The 14,618-nt window shown below is 48.4% G+C and overlaps 1 protein-coding gene across 5 annotated transcripts in view; it reads left to right on the top strand.

Annotated features, from left to right (window-relative positions):
* Positions 1 to 14,618, top strand: part of TFR2 (transferrin receptor 2) — a 51,712-nt gene that overhangs the window by 10,435 nt on the left and 26,659 nt on the right. The window contains exons 1-2 of one of the 5 annotated variants that reach the window (XM_083706631.1): positions 10,118 to 10,286; positions 13,933 to 14,032. The exons of 2 other annotated variants lie outside the window; for them this stretch is intronic. The gene's annotated coding sequence lies outside the window, so the exon portion shown is untranslated. Of the gene's footprint in view, positions 1 to 10,117; positions 10,287 to 13,932; positions 14,033 to 14,453; positions 14,496 to 14,618 lie in introns of those variants that run through there. 2 more of the 5 variants (XM_083706629.1, XM_083706630.1) reach the window with 2 other exon arrangements.

The following is a 14,618-nucleotide window of genomic DNA, read 5'->3' on the forward strand; positions in this document are numbered from 1 at the left end:
CCCACTCTCTCCCACTTTGACAACTCAGGAGTCCTGGCTCCCAGTTTTTCCCCAGGCTCCTGACTGAACTCAAATTGCCCAGAGTTGGAACCTCTTACTCTGTCTGCCTGCTGTTCTGTTATACCGTTTACTAGTTTTCTAGAGAAGCCAAGAAGCCACCCCTCTCACACACTTCCTGCCATTAAGGCTTCACATAGCCCTCGTGGAGGAAACAGTGCTACGGTTTCAATTACGTCTTGATTGGGCCCATTTCACAGATGGCAAACTGAGGCAGAATATTCATGGGCAACATTGCGGGTGGAGAACTGGTGCCGAGTGTTTGCTGGCAAAGTCTGCCCAGCCAGTGCAGGTCTGGCCATATCTGTCAGAGGAGCTTTTGAACTCAGGGCCCTCCTCTGCTCCCATATTCAAGGCTGGGCCAAACCACTAGCTCTCACAAAATAAAATAAAAAATTCCTTCCAGTAGCACCTTAGAGACCAGCTAAGTTTGTTATAGGTATGAGCTTTCGTGTGCATGCACACTTCTTCAGATACATCCATTTGCCAGCAGATGAGGGGAAGAAATCAGGAATTCTGGATCCGCCCTGTCACTGCTCTGAAGCCAGAACAAACTTCCTGCCTCAGGGGACCCAGGTGTCCTGACTGCTAGCAGGAAACCCCTCTCTCCCCAGAGAACCCAGGAGTCCTACCTCACATCCATTCTGCCCAAGTTTGGTTTGCCGCTCCCCCAGCTCCCCCCTCCAGACTTTTAAACAGCTGCAGAACAGGCAGAAATCAAAGAGGTACAGCGTCCTCCCTCTCTTCCTCTCTAGGGGAAAAAGCTGCATTGGTTGAATTCCTGCCTGCAGAGCAGCTATCCCTGATCTCCCCCACCCCACATTAGGTTTCTTTTCCTTGCAATAGGTGCCCAGGAGAACCCAGGTGTCCTGGCCCCCTCCCTCCCCTCTCTTCCAGGCTCTGAATGGGACCCAGGAGTCCTGGCCACCCCCACCCCCCACTTGCTCCTCCGCTGCCCTCCCCACCCTGTGTGTGGCGCTGCTGGGCCCCCGGCCAGAGCTCCCAGTGGCTCCCGGCTCCTCATACGTGCCGGCCTGCACACGACGAGGAAGCCTTGATCCGCCGACCCAGGCAGGCGGCTCCATCGATCCTGGCCGCGTCTCCAAACAGGGGATGAGGCCGGGCGGCGCCAGCGACGGTGACAGATCAACCAGGCCAGGCGGGAAGGGAGACCTCTGACCTTTGGCCATCGGCCTTCCCAAAGGAGCCTCCAGAGAATGGGAGCGGGGACCAGTGGTCACAGCAGGTGTGGGGAGCGGGGAGCCTCTTCCTGCCAAAGTCTTTGGCCTCCCTCGGTTGCCAACTCCCGCCTTCTTCCTCCCGACTTATGGCTTTTTATTACTATTATCGGTTTATTAATTGCCTCCTGTCTCAAGGCAATTAGATAAAAAAACAAAACAAAAACCAGGTCTAAAGCCCTCGTGATGAAGGAAAACCCACGTTTATCCAGCTTGATTTTCAGTTTTGCTTTTCTCAATTTAGAAGGAGGTTTTGAAAGGACATTTGCTATGGTCCTGTGATGCGGGTAAGGGGTGGGGGTTGCCAGTGGCGTAGCGTGGGGGTGCAGGGGGGCCCGGCAGCACCGGGCGCAACATTTGGGGGTTAGGGTTAGGGGGCGCAAATCCACGGGTTAGGGGGCGCAAATCCACGGGTTAGGGGGTGCAAATTACTTGCCTTGCCCCGGGTGCTGACAACCCACGCTACGCCACTGGGGGTCGCTGTTAGGCCTCACACCCCATGAGAGATGGAATTACAGTGGTACCTTGGGTTAAGTACTTAATTCGTTCCGGAGGTCCCTACTTAACCTGAAACTGTTTTTAACCTGAAGCACCACTTTAGCTAATGGGCCTCCTGCTGCTGCCGCGCCGCTGGAGCACGATTTCTGCTCTCATCCTGAAGCAAAGTTCTTAACCTGAAGCACTATTTCTGGGTTAGCGAAGACTGTAACCTGAAGCGTATGTAACCCGAGGTACCACTGTACTACAAATAAAATGCTCAGCCCATCCTAAATTGCAGGCATCTCTCCCTTTGGCGGCAGCGCGGGCGTCCACTGAGGGTTTTCTGAGCTGTGATTCCTGCGTTGCAGGGGGTTGGGCTGGATGATCTCTTTGGATCCCTTGCAATTCTATGATTCCAGCATTATTGCTTCTCCTGGACATGCTCCCTGAATGAATGGGGTTGGGTAACACTGAATGAGAGGCGCACGACTCCTCTCTTCAGGTCTTCCACCTGCTGCATGGGGATAGTCACAATGCCAACCTTACAAGGTTGTTGTGGGAACAAAATAAACTGTAAGCACAGTATACGCTAAAGCACTATATCAGGGGTCAGCAAACTTTTTCAGCAGGGGGCCGGTCCACTGTCCCTCAGACCTTGTGGGGGGCTGGACTCTATTTTTGGGGGGAAATGAATGAATTCCTATGCCCCACAAATAACCCAGAGATGCATTTTGAATAAAAGCACACATTCTACTCATGTAAAAACACGCTGATTCCTGGACCAGCCGCGGGCCGGATTGAGAAGGCAATTGGGCCAGATCCGGCCCCCGGGCCTTAGTTTGCCTTCCCATGCACTATGCGCCATCTTGTTCTTAACGATTATGAGAAGAACTGTTGAACACAACGCACTGCATATGCATTCTCAGGGAGCTGAGGATTGCAAAATATTCACACAGGAGCTGACGACCTCTGAGGGGTGGCGTAGCTTAGTTTAACTTCGATATTCTGTGTGTGTGTGTGTGTGTGTGTGTGTGTGTAGAAGATTCAGGCCACTGAAAAGGAAGTCCTTCGTGCAGCGCAGAGCTAAACTATGGAACTCCCTCCCACAGGAGTCTGTGATGGCAACCAACTTGGATGGCTTCAGAAGAGGACTGGCGCATTTAATTCCCACAACAGTCCTGTGAGGTAGGCTGAGAGGGGCAGTGACTGGGCTAGGGCCATCCAATGAACTTCCTGACCGTTACTCTAACCACTGCACCACACTGTGGCTCTCACAGTGCTGGGGTCGCAGCCCAGGGTGTAAAATAAATTGAAAAATAAATTGCACAGCAGAAATTCCATCCTGTACGTCCTGCTCCTTATTCAGGACCCAGAAATGCGGCGTACGCCAGCAAGCCCTGAGACATTGTCAGTCACGTGACTTCTGAGAAAACTTCCTGGAAATCTAGGAAAATGGGAAGGTGGGTTATCATGTGTCAGGGATAACACACATACAGATCCCGGCAGGGGCGCTGCAAGGAGATGGTTCTGGGAAACTGCACACAGAATTCTGAAGCAGCCAGGCATGGTGGAAAGTCCCTGCCTTCACCAAAAGCAGGTCTTGCTGGTGCTCAGAGGAGCTCTCTGGGCTAGCTGCAGCAACAGCCAAGGGTTTCTAAGCATGCACAGAGTTCCTTTCTCTTACCAGTGGAAAAATAGAATTCTAAAGGACTCCAAGGGGCATCCAGTCCCAACTTTTTGCAATGTAGGAATCAGAGCTGACTATCCACTGCCCACCTACAAACATCTAGGATTTTTTTTGTTCTCTAAACTAATCCTATTTGCGTTATAGTTCCGACTTTTGAAATGTGGTGATGGCCATATTGACTGCATTCTGTTGAAATTACTCCTTAGATCTGAGCCGCCCTGGGAGGGCCTTGCGCTAAAAGATGGCCTATGTAAAATAAATAAAATCCTACAGGCAGTGGCGGTACGAAAACAGGGCCTTCTCAGCAGTTGCCCCCAGTTGTGGAATAATACGGCTATGCTGGCTTGGAGCTTGTAGGAATTGTAGTCTAAAACATATGGAGGGCACCCAGTTGGGGAAGACAGAATTAAATGGCTTAAAGCTATGATTTAGCTGTGATCTCTGCATTGCAGGGGGTTGGGCTAGATGACCCTGATGGGTCCCTTCGAGCTCTACAATCCTTTGAAAGCCAGGCATTCAGTCCAGCGGCCATTTCCCTCCTCACTGACCAGAATGTTTCAGACCTGACTTCAGTTCTGTCTTTGAAATTCCCTTCCTTAAATCCTCCCCTTATCTTAAGTAAACCCAACTTGGGCTGGCTTAGATCAGTGGAGCACCCTGCAGTCTTTTGACTTTCACAGAACTCTTTGTCAGCATTGCCCCTGGATGAAGAGTTCTGTGGAGCTCGAAGGTTGGCATACACCAACCTAACTCGGCTTGATGAACTAAACAGAGATAATTTTGCCTGTGATAAACCTAGGTTAAAATTAACCTCTTTTAAACAACAACACTTTTGGTCTCTGAGCATCTCCCTCTCCAGACTTGGGAGATATAACAAGTGATAAAATAGGCTGTATATATACCCAGAGATGGAGTGGGAGGGAGTGAAGAGTTAAAAGAGGGTTGGGCTTACCAGCCTGAGGGGGCGTGCCCTTCTTTGGCCACGCCTTCCTGGATGCCGCAAAGTCTGACAGCTTAGCCCTGGTAGTTCCTTATCTCTTCCTGCTTCTTGTGCAATGCAAACAGCTTCTCTGACCCCAGTGCCCTCGTCGGGGCAGCGCTAGGGGGCGCGCAGCGTTTGCCAGCCTATTCTGGGATCCTGCCTGGCACGCTGCTTGCTCTCGGAAACGAGACAGGTCTTGCATCAGCTCCGGCGACTGCGTAGCAAATCTGACAGCGCTGTTTCCAGCGTTGAACAAGAGCCTTCTCCCTTCCTGCAGTTTCCAGCAGCTAACATCTGGAGTCATCGCTGCCTGAGCCATGCTGGCTATTCACCATGGAAGGCCCTCTTCTCCAGTAGTTTGTCCTATCTTGAAAGTTTGGTGGCCACCACTGCCTCCATATCAGGAACCACAAGACAGAGAAACCAGAAGGAGAACACTTCAGTCTCCCAGGACATTCTATACAAGATCTCAAAGTAGCTGTCTTCTTACAAAAGAATTTCAGAAATAGACTGGAAAGAGAAGTTGCTGAATTGCAACTTATTACCAAACTTAAGGGACGCAGGTGGCACTGTGGGTTAAACCACAGAGCCTAGGACTTGCCCCTCAGAAGGTCGGCGGTTCAAATCCCCGGGGCGGGATGAGCTCCCGTTGCTCAGTCCCTGCTCCTGCCAACCTAGCAGTTCGAAAGCACGTCAAAGTGCAAGTAGATAAACAGGTACCGCTCTGGCAGGAAGGTAAATGGCATTTCCGTGCGCTGATCTGGTTTGCCAGAAGTGGCTTAGTCATGCCGGCCACATGACCCGGAAGCTGTATGCCGGCTCCCTTGGCCAGTAAAGCGAGATGAGTGCTGCAACCCCAGAGTTGGCCACGACTGGACCTAATGGTCAGGGGTCCCTTTACCTTTACCTACCAAACTTAAAACCATGGAGAGACCTGGTCTGAATAGAGACATTGGATCCGTATCTCATTATACATGATAAAGCTATTTTTAGCCATCTCTCCCCTTGCTTTTTCCTGTAAAACCAATTGCAGTCATTAACAGTCGTCAACAGGTTTACCACACGTATCAGCCAATCACCCATTCCCACCCCCCTTCTGAGTAATACCCCACGCCACCCTCTCACTATATATAAGGGTCTCGTGACTTCTGTTTCAATGTATCTGAAGGAGTGTGCATGCACACGAAAACTCATACCAATAACTAACTTACTTGGTCTCTAAGGTGCTACTGGAAGGAATTTTTAAATTTTGTTTTGACTGTGGCAGACCAACACAGCTACCTACCTGTAACTGTAGTTTAACGTATGTGCTGTGTGAAGAAGAACTTTCTTTTATCTGTCCTGAACCTCCCAACGTTTGGCTTCATTGGATGCCCACGAGTTCCAGTGTTTTCCATGCTGCACATCATTTTATAGACTCCTATCATGCAGCCTCTCCCTTGCCTTTTCCTCTCAGTTAAAAAGCCCCAAGCCCTGCAACCTTCTTCCTAGTTCCTGTTCTGCACCCACCACTTTCTAGGTCAGGCGCAAACAGAGGGACCTTTTATATTATATTATTTTTAAATAATATTTATTAAAGTTTTAAAAAATTACAGAAAGAAAAAGTAAAAATATCACATTAAACAAAAACAAAACAACACATCACAATATATATAAAAAGAAACAGAGAAGTAAGACCCATTAAACAAAAACAAAAAAGCAGGGGGAAAAATACATCAGATCTCCTCATTAGTAATCTTTCATTAGCTTATTTCCTTGACCTCCTCACACCTCCCTTTTTTGTATTCTAGGTCAATTATCCATTTCAGCAAATCCTTTCCCTCTTTTAAAATGTTTGTCCTGTAAATTGTCTTAATATAATGTAACTTTACTTTTCCTCCTTTCACCAGTTAACAGTCAGTTATTCCCAAATCCTTTAAATCATTCCTGCTAAAATCATATAATATTATTCCAACATCCTTCTAACAGATATTAATTTTGCAATGTTTCTGTAAGTAGTCTTTAAATTTCCTCCAATCTTCCTCCACCGACTCTTCTCCCTGGTCAAACAGAGGGACCTTTTAACCACCATACGTGAATATATGTGAACGAGTGACTATATGTGCAAGTATTCTTGAAAACTGCTCCTGAGTTTGTTGGTTTGTTTTTATAAGCAAGAAAGTATATAAATTGTATGAAACATATACATAAAATCATAAATATGCCCTAAATCATATTTTCCCAGTCTGGTGGCCTCTGGTTTCCTACTGGGGCATCTGGTCAGCCACTGTGAGACCAGGACACAGGACCAAATGGGCCACTGGTCTGATCCAGCAGCCTCTTCTTATGTTCTTGGGGTTGGAAAGAGGTGTTATGGGAACAGGGATTTTGGCAAAACGTCTCACACCCAAGAGCTCCCCGGGGACCTGCCGTGGGGCCAATGAAACTGAGCCACAGTGACGCGTGTTACCCTTCTGCGATAGCATGGCAGGAGGGTGAAGGTGTGTGCGCTCACCCCTCTCTCACAAGCATGTGTCTGATCCCACAAGCGTGCCCAGCACTCACGTGAATTCATACGCACGAGTGTATGGTTTGGGAACTTGGGCCAGAGTTACCACGTGTGTTACCCTTATGGACACACGTTGACCCTTAACCTTACACCCACAAGACGTTCTCACAGAGAAGGAATAAAGAAAGCTTGGTTTATTATGTGAAACGAAAGTGACAGAATATATAAATGCTACTTCGGGCAGCAAAATTACAGTTTAAGCAGACACACACACACACACACCTTGATCTAAAGAGTGGAAGAATCCCCAACCATTCTCAAAACCCTGCAGAAAGCGAGTGTGAGAATTTTGCCACAAAACCCACATTAAGAGCCAGCCAAAAAATGACGTATACCTGTCCTTAGACAGAAGTGTACCTATATTGGTTCCTTGAGAAAGTTAATAATGGAGGGTCTCTTGTCGTATTAAGCCAACCTTATTTTATTCGTGCCATGATCTGCAGTAATAAACCACAGGAAGAGTTCAAATTGACACACAGCCATTCACACCTCCTGCCTCCCCCTTCCTCTTTGCCTTGAGCAATCTGGCCTCCTTCCTTTATAGTTTCTTAGAAAGCATTAAAGTGTGCTGATGTGCCTTGAATGAAGATGGTTGTCTTAGCTGGGTGCTGCTCTGCCCCCTTCAGGGCAGATGGGGAATTAACATAAATGCACATTGCAAAGTCCTTACTACAGCAAATCCAAACCTAGTGAACTCAGGATGTTTTGGACAACAAATCACATCAGTCCCAGCCAGCACAGGCGTATTGTCTTGGGACTGACGGCAGGTGTAGTCTGGAGGCCACTGGGCTGGGGAACGCCTCCCCAGCTTACCTGCCTATTCTGCAACACAACACTGGTGAAAATAGGAACACAGTCACAACACCCCAAACCTAATCACCATCCAACTCTCGCCCTCTCCGCTTACAAGATTCTGCTCTGGCCAAAATCGGCTGCATTTACTCTGAATTCACAAAGCCATAGAATTGTAGAGTTGGAATAGGGCCGGCCCACCCACAAGGCAAGGCGAGCCTTGGGTGGCAGGATCCATAAGGGCCGCAGAGGAATGTATCGTGCACTGCTGTGAGCTGCTTGGAGACTGGATCTGCACCCTGTTCGGCAGCCTCCCCGCAATGTTGTCTGCTGGAGAATAGGAGGCAGTGCTGGTCTCCCACCCCTGGGAAGGGAATGGGGGTGGGGCTGGCTTCTGGGGTAAGGTTACCAGACGTCCCCGTTTCCCGGGGACAGTCCCCGGGTTTACAAATCAGTCCTCTGACAAAATCCTATCAAAGTTGAAAAGTGTCCCCGGATTCATTGGAAAAAAATCTGGTAACCTTATTCTGGGGTCCCCTGGACCTAATTCAGAGTGGGCCCCTCGCCTCCCCCAGTGGCAGCTTTTGATTCCCAGTTCAGCCGTTGGATAATATTGATTTGATTCCCTGTGTTATTCCCAGTGCTGAACTTTACTCACCCCTTCTTCCCTAGTGGGAGGGGAAAACAAGAAAACTAGCTTGCTCCATCTTCCATGGGACAGCCCTATATATATATTTGAAGATGCTAACATATCTCCTCCCACTCTCCTTTTTACCAAGCAGTTGGTCCCTTACCTTTCCCGCCCCGACCTGGCCACAGTGATCCATGCGACAATCATCCCCCACGCTTGACTACTGTAATTTGCTCTACGTGGGGCTGCCCTTGAAGCTGTCCCAGAAACTCCAGCGGATGCAGAAGGGTGCAGCGAGGCTCCTCACGGGGTCTCTGCCATGGGAGCAGATTCACCCAGTGCTCTTCCAGCTGCACTGGCTCCTGGTGGAGTACAGGGTCAGGTTCAAGGTGCTGGTTTTGACTTTTAAAGCCCTTCACGGCCTAGGACCCTCGTACCTACGGGACCGCCTCTCCCGGTATGCCCCATGGAGAGCCTCAAGGTCCATAAACAGCAACACCCTAGAGGTCCCGGGCCCCAAGGAAGTCAGATTAGCCTCAACCAGAGCCAGGGCCTTTTCAGTGATGGCTCCGGCCTGGTGGAACACTCTGTCTCATGAGACCAGGGCCCTGCAGGATCTGATTTCTTTCCGCAGGGCCTGTAAGGCAGAGTTATTCCGCCGGGCCTTTGGCTTGGAATCAGTTTGATTCCCTCCCCCTCTTTCTTTTTTCCTTTCTCCTCCTGTGAAGAGGCTGCATCTTAATGTTTTAATGTTGTACTTTAATCTTGTTTTTTAAGTTGTATTTTAATCAACTTGTTTTTATTATTGGTTGTTAGCCGCCCTGAGCCCGGTCTTGGCTGGGGTATAAATAAATGTTGTTATTATTATTATTATTATTACCAGGCTAAACGTACCCAGTTCCCTCAACCATTCTTCATACAGCTTGGTTTCGAGACCCTTGTTCATCTTGGTCGCCCTCGTCTGCAGACACTCCAACATGTCAATATCCGTCTTAAATTGTGGTGCCCAGAACTGGACACAGCACTCCAGGTATGGTCTGACCAAGGCAGAATAGAGTGATACTATGACATGGACACTAGACTTCTGTGGATGCAGCCGAGAATAGTATTTGCCTTTTTTGCTGCTGCATCACACTGCGGACTCACGTTAAGCTTCTGCTCTACTAAGACTTCTAGATCCTTCTCACTTGGACTTTCACTAGATCCTTTTCACTTTGGAGCCTAAGAAGTTACTTTATACCAACTCAGACCAGGGGTCCATAATCTGGCTCAGTGTGGTCAACACACTCAGCCCACAGTATCCCTGAATTGCAGGGGTTTGGACCAGATGGTCCTTTTGGCTGGAGGAGACTCTTGAGAGTCCCATGGACTGCAAGAAGACCCAACCTCTCCATTCTGAAGGAAATCAGCCCTGAGTGCTCACTGGAAGGACAGATCCTGAAGCTGAGGCTCCAATACTTTGGCCACCTCATGAGAAGAGAAGACTCCCTGGGAAAGACCCTGATGTTGGGAAAGATGGAGGGCGCAAGGAGAAGGGGACGACAGAGGACGAGATGGGAAAATTGTTATTATTATTAAAGGCAAATCTGCAAAAGGCAAAAATGGGGAGGGGGGTCAGGGAGGTGGGGCTGCGTGGGCACACCCTGGCACATGTACACAAGCACACTCACACTCTCCCTGCCTCCACCCCACCCCTGGCTAGAGGGAGGTCAGACTCTCCTCTCTGGGGCTGGGTTGAGTGACCTGGAGGTTTGGCCCACGAGGGACGGAGGGAGGAGGAGCAACTCAGCAAGGGAGCAAAAGAGGGGCAGGCGCTGAGTTCGACAGGAGACCCAAAACGTCTCCACAAAGCCAGGCCTCCCCAAGAATCAGTGAGTCTTCGGGGTGACGGATGGATGGAGGGGAAGGGGCTTTGGGCATGGAAGGGAGTGAGCGGCGGAGGGGTTCTCTGGTTTGCTTGTTTCAGGGGAAGGGCTTAGGCTTAAAGGTTGGGATCTCAAGTGAGTGCCACGTCAGGGGATCGCTTGGGCATGCCTCACACCCAGTCTCTCTCGCCTTCCCCAACCTGGTGCCCCCATATGTCTATCTGTCTGTATCCCACCTTTTCCTCCAAGGAGCTCAAGGTTCTCCTTCTTACCATTTAATCCTCACAGCGGTCCCGTGAGGTAGGCTAGGCTGGGCGAGACGGTGACTGGCCCCCAAGGTCTCTCAGTGTGTTTCATCGTCGAGTGGGGGGATTTGAACCCTGATCTTTCCCAGGTCCTAGTTCAGAAGTCTAACCCAGGGGTCAGCAAACTTTTTCAGCAGGGGGCCAGTCCACTGTCCCTCAGACCTTGTGGGGAGCCGGACTATACTTTTTTGGGGGAAATAAACGAATTCCTACACCCCACAAATAACCCAGAGATGCATTTTTAAATAAAAGCACACATTCTACTCATGTAAAAAAACACCAGGCAGGCCCCACAAATAACCCAGAGATGCATTTTAAATAAAAGCACATATTCTACTCATGTAAAAAAACACCAGGCAGGCCCCACAAATAACCCAGAGATGCATTTTAAATAAAAGGGCACATTCTACTCATGTAAAAACACGCTGACTGTCCACGGGCCGGATTTAGAAGGCGATTGGGCCAGATCTGGCCCCCGGGTCTTAGTTTGCCTACCCATGGTCTAACCACTGCACCACACTCTCTCTTGCTGTTTTAGGCTGCAGGTCCCACCAGCTGATCTAATTCCTGTCTGGCCAGACTTCACCTACAACTTCTGGAATGGCCTTTGCCACTTTTGTGTTGGGATGTGGGGATCCTGGTGCGAGGAGAAATAAAAGCCACTTTGAGCCGGCAAAGGAAGGGTTTTTATTTTTTATTCATAAGATAACTTTTACCTCCTCCTTTGTGAAATCAGGATGCAGGAGGTGGGCAGGCCCCGCAAGGAGAGAGCCTCAAAGCCCAGGAAACACCAGAGGCAGAGTCTGGAAGGTCATGGTGTAAAAACTGGGGACCCCTCTCCCCCTAAATAAGGGGTAATTTCTGGGGACTCAGATCCAGAACTCCTGAACTTCCTGCCTGATTGGGAGCAGGTCCCAGCTGGTTAAAGGTGCCTTAAATATCAGGATTCCTGGGTCCCCCCAAAAGGAAATAGGATTTATGGGGTTCAATTGGCAAGGCCAAGATCCAGGACTCTTTAGTTTTGCCGGGAGGAGGAGTGAATATATATATTTGAGGCTACGGAGCTGAATTCCTGACTCACCACACACAGGAACTAATATTTAACCTGCTCCTTGTGTGTGAGAGAGAGAGAGAGAGAGAGAGAGAGTGCATTAATTGGAGAAGAATACTAGCCCCAGAGAAGCCGGGGGCTGCCCCAAAGAGAGAGGCAGGCTGGTGTAGTGGCTACAGCACTGGACTGGGACCAAAGAGACCAGGGTTCAAATCCTCCCACTCAGCCATGAAACACTCTGTATTTAGGGTTTATAGATGGGTGTGGGTGGCAGAGAGCTCTGTATACCACCTTGAGATCCTTGGAGGAAAAAGTGGGATACAAATAGAAAAATAAGCAAAATAAACTTTCTTCTCTTCTCATTGCGCCTGTTCTTCCATTACCCTTCCTCCAAGGCAGGTCATTCTGAGTATAGGAAGGGATGACTATGGGGGGGGGGGTTAGGGGCAGCCAGAAGCAGGTATAGTGGAGAATATGGCTGTAGTTCAGAGGCAGAGAGCACCTACTTGGCATGCAGAAGGTTTCAGGTTCAACCCCTGACGGCATCTCTAGGTAGGACTGGGAGAAATAACCTGTCTGATAGGTATCTCTGCTGCCACTCAGTGTAGACAATATTGAGCTCGGTGGACCGAAGGCAGCTCCCATTGTTCAGTGAGGACTAGAATCTTGGGTTTGTTTTAAGGAAAGAACCACTGCTCAGCAACAGAGCCTTGCATGTGTAAGGTCCCATGTTCAATTTCCAATGGTATCTCTAGGTAGGACTTGGGCGGGGGGACACCCCCTGCCTGAAACCCTGCCAGTCAGTGTAGGTGGTATTGAGCTGGATGGAGCATCCCTCACCAATAGATGTATATGTGTGTGATCGTTGCTGGCATCCGTCTGTTTCCGCAGACAATGGAGAAGTGCTCCTTTGGAGGTGAAGTCATACTGTTGAAAGGTTATACAGTGGTACCTCAGGTTAAGTACTTAATTCGTTCCGGAGGTCCGCACTTAACCTGAAACTGTTCTTAACCAGTACGTTTCCAAGCACAATTCAAAGTATTGGTGCTGACCTTTAAAGCCCTAAACGGCCTCAGTCCAGTAGACCTGAAGGAGCATCTCCACCCCCATCGTTCTGCCCGGACACTGAGGTCCAGCTCCGAGGGCCTTCTGGCAGTTCCCTCCCTGCGAGAAGCAAAGCTACAGGGAACCAGGCAGAGGGCCTTCTCGGTGGTGGCACCCGCCCTGTGGAACGCCCTCCCATCAGATGTCAAGGAAATAAACAACTACCAGACTTTTAGAAGACATCTGAAGGCAGCCCTGTTCAGGGAAGCTTTTAATGTTTGATGTATTAGAGTATTTTAATATTTTTTTTGGGAAGCCGCCCAGAGTGGCTGGGGAAGCCAAGCCAGATAGGCGGGGTACAAATAAATTATTATTATTATTATTATTATTATTATTATTATTATTATTATTACCTGAAGCACCACTTTAGCTAATGGGGCCTCCCGCTGCTTCCGCACCGCCGGAGCACGATTTCTGTTCTCATCCTGAAGCAAAGTTCTTAACCTGAAGCACTATTTCTGGGTTAGTGGAGTCTGTAACCTGAAGCGTATGTAACCTGAAGTGTATGTAACCCGAGGTACCACTGTAATGCCTGCTGTGGTTGCAGAGACTGATACGGGAGAGACGTGTCTTGTTGCACCGGGGTAGATGAAGGGGTCCGGCTGCAGACGCCCCATGCTATCTCTTCTCCCTTCGCTCCTCCCAGCGGTCATTCCTCCTCCGGTCACTGCTGTGGCTGCATAACCCGGCTGCCTGTCTCCAGGCCCTGCGGTCGCCTGCAAGGGATTCCCACACCGCAGGAGCTGATGCTTGCAGCCTTCCTTCCTTCCTTTTTTTTTGCCAATAATATTTATTAATTTTCATCAATAGACATAGCAAAACAAAAGAAAAAAGAAATATACAACAACACAATAAAAAGGTGAAAAGAAGAAAAAATAACAGACTTAAAAGACATAAACAGGAAAAAAGAAACTGTTAGTTCATTAAAATCCATTTTCATAAACATTTTGCTTGACTTCCTCTAATCTCCTCCATCTGAATTTCCTCTTAATTTGAATGTAGCAGTTTCCAGTATCATTATTTCCTAAAACAATATTACAGTCGTATTCCAATTTCAATACCTTTCTTATAGTCCATTTTCTTATTTATATATTTAAGTCTAATTTAATCCTAGGCCTGACTGGTTCTTTCAAGTGGTTACATATCTTTAATATTAGAATATTTGTTCAAATATTCTTTAAATTTCTTCCAGTCTTCTTGGTAGTCCTCTTCTTTCTGGTCGCGGATTCTCCCGGTGAGATCAGCCAGCTCCATAAATTCCATCATCTTCATCTGCCATTCTTCTACCGTTGGTAATTCTTGTGTTTTCCATTTTCTGGCTAGTAAAATCCTAGCAGCTGTTGTTTTCGCTCTATAAGACGCACCAGACCACAAGACACACCTAGTTTTTGGAGAAGGAAAACAAGAAGAAAAAATATTCTGAATCCCAGAAGCCAGAACAGCAAGAGGGATCGCTGTGCAGTGAAAGCAGCAATCCCTCTTGCTGTTCTGGCTTCTGGGATAGCTGCGCAGCCTGCATTCGCTCCATAAGACGCACACACATTTCCCCTTACTTTTTAGGAAGGAAAAAGTGAGTCTTACAGAGCAAAAAATACGGTACTTTCACATCTTTTGGGGGCAATTCAGTACCTACTATCCCAAGGAGAAAGGCCTCTGGTTTCTTAATAAATGTATATTTCATCATTTTTTAAATTCATTATAATTTTTTCCCAGAAGTCCTTTACCTTGGAACAGGTCCACCACATATGATAGAAGGTACCTTCTTTTTCTTTACATGATGCTTGCAGCCTTCCTGTTCTAATGAAATAAGCAAATTTGACCCTGGCTCCGAGAACGGAGGAAGTGGTATGTGCACGACAGGCCAGTTGGGTGGGCTGC

This window comes from Podarcis gaigeae (assembly GCF_964106915.1).
Source record: "Podarcis gaigeae genome assembly, chromosome: 13".
In the NCBI taxonomy this organism is placed as follows: domain Eukaryota; kingdom Metazoa; phylum Chordata; class Lepidosauria; order Squamata; family Lacertidae; genus Podarcis; species Podarcis gaigeae.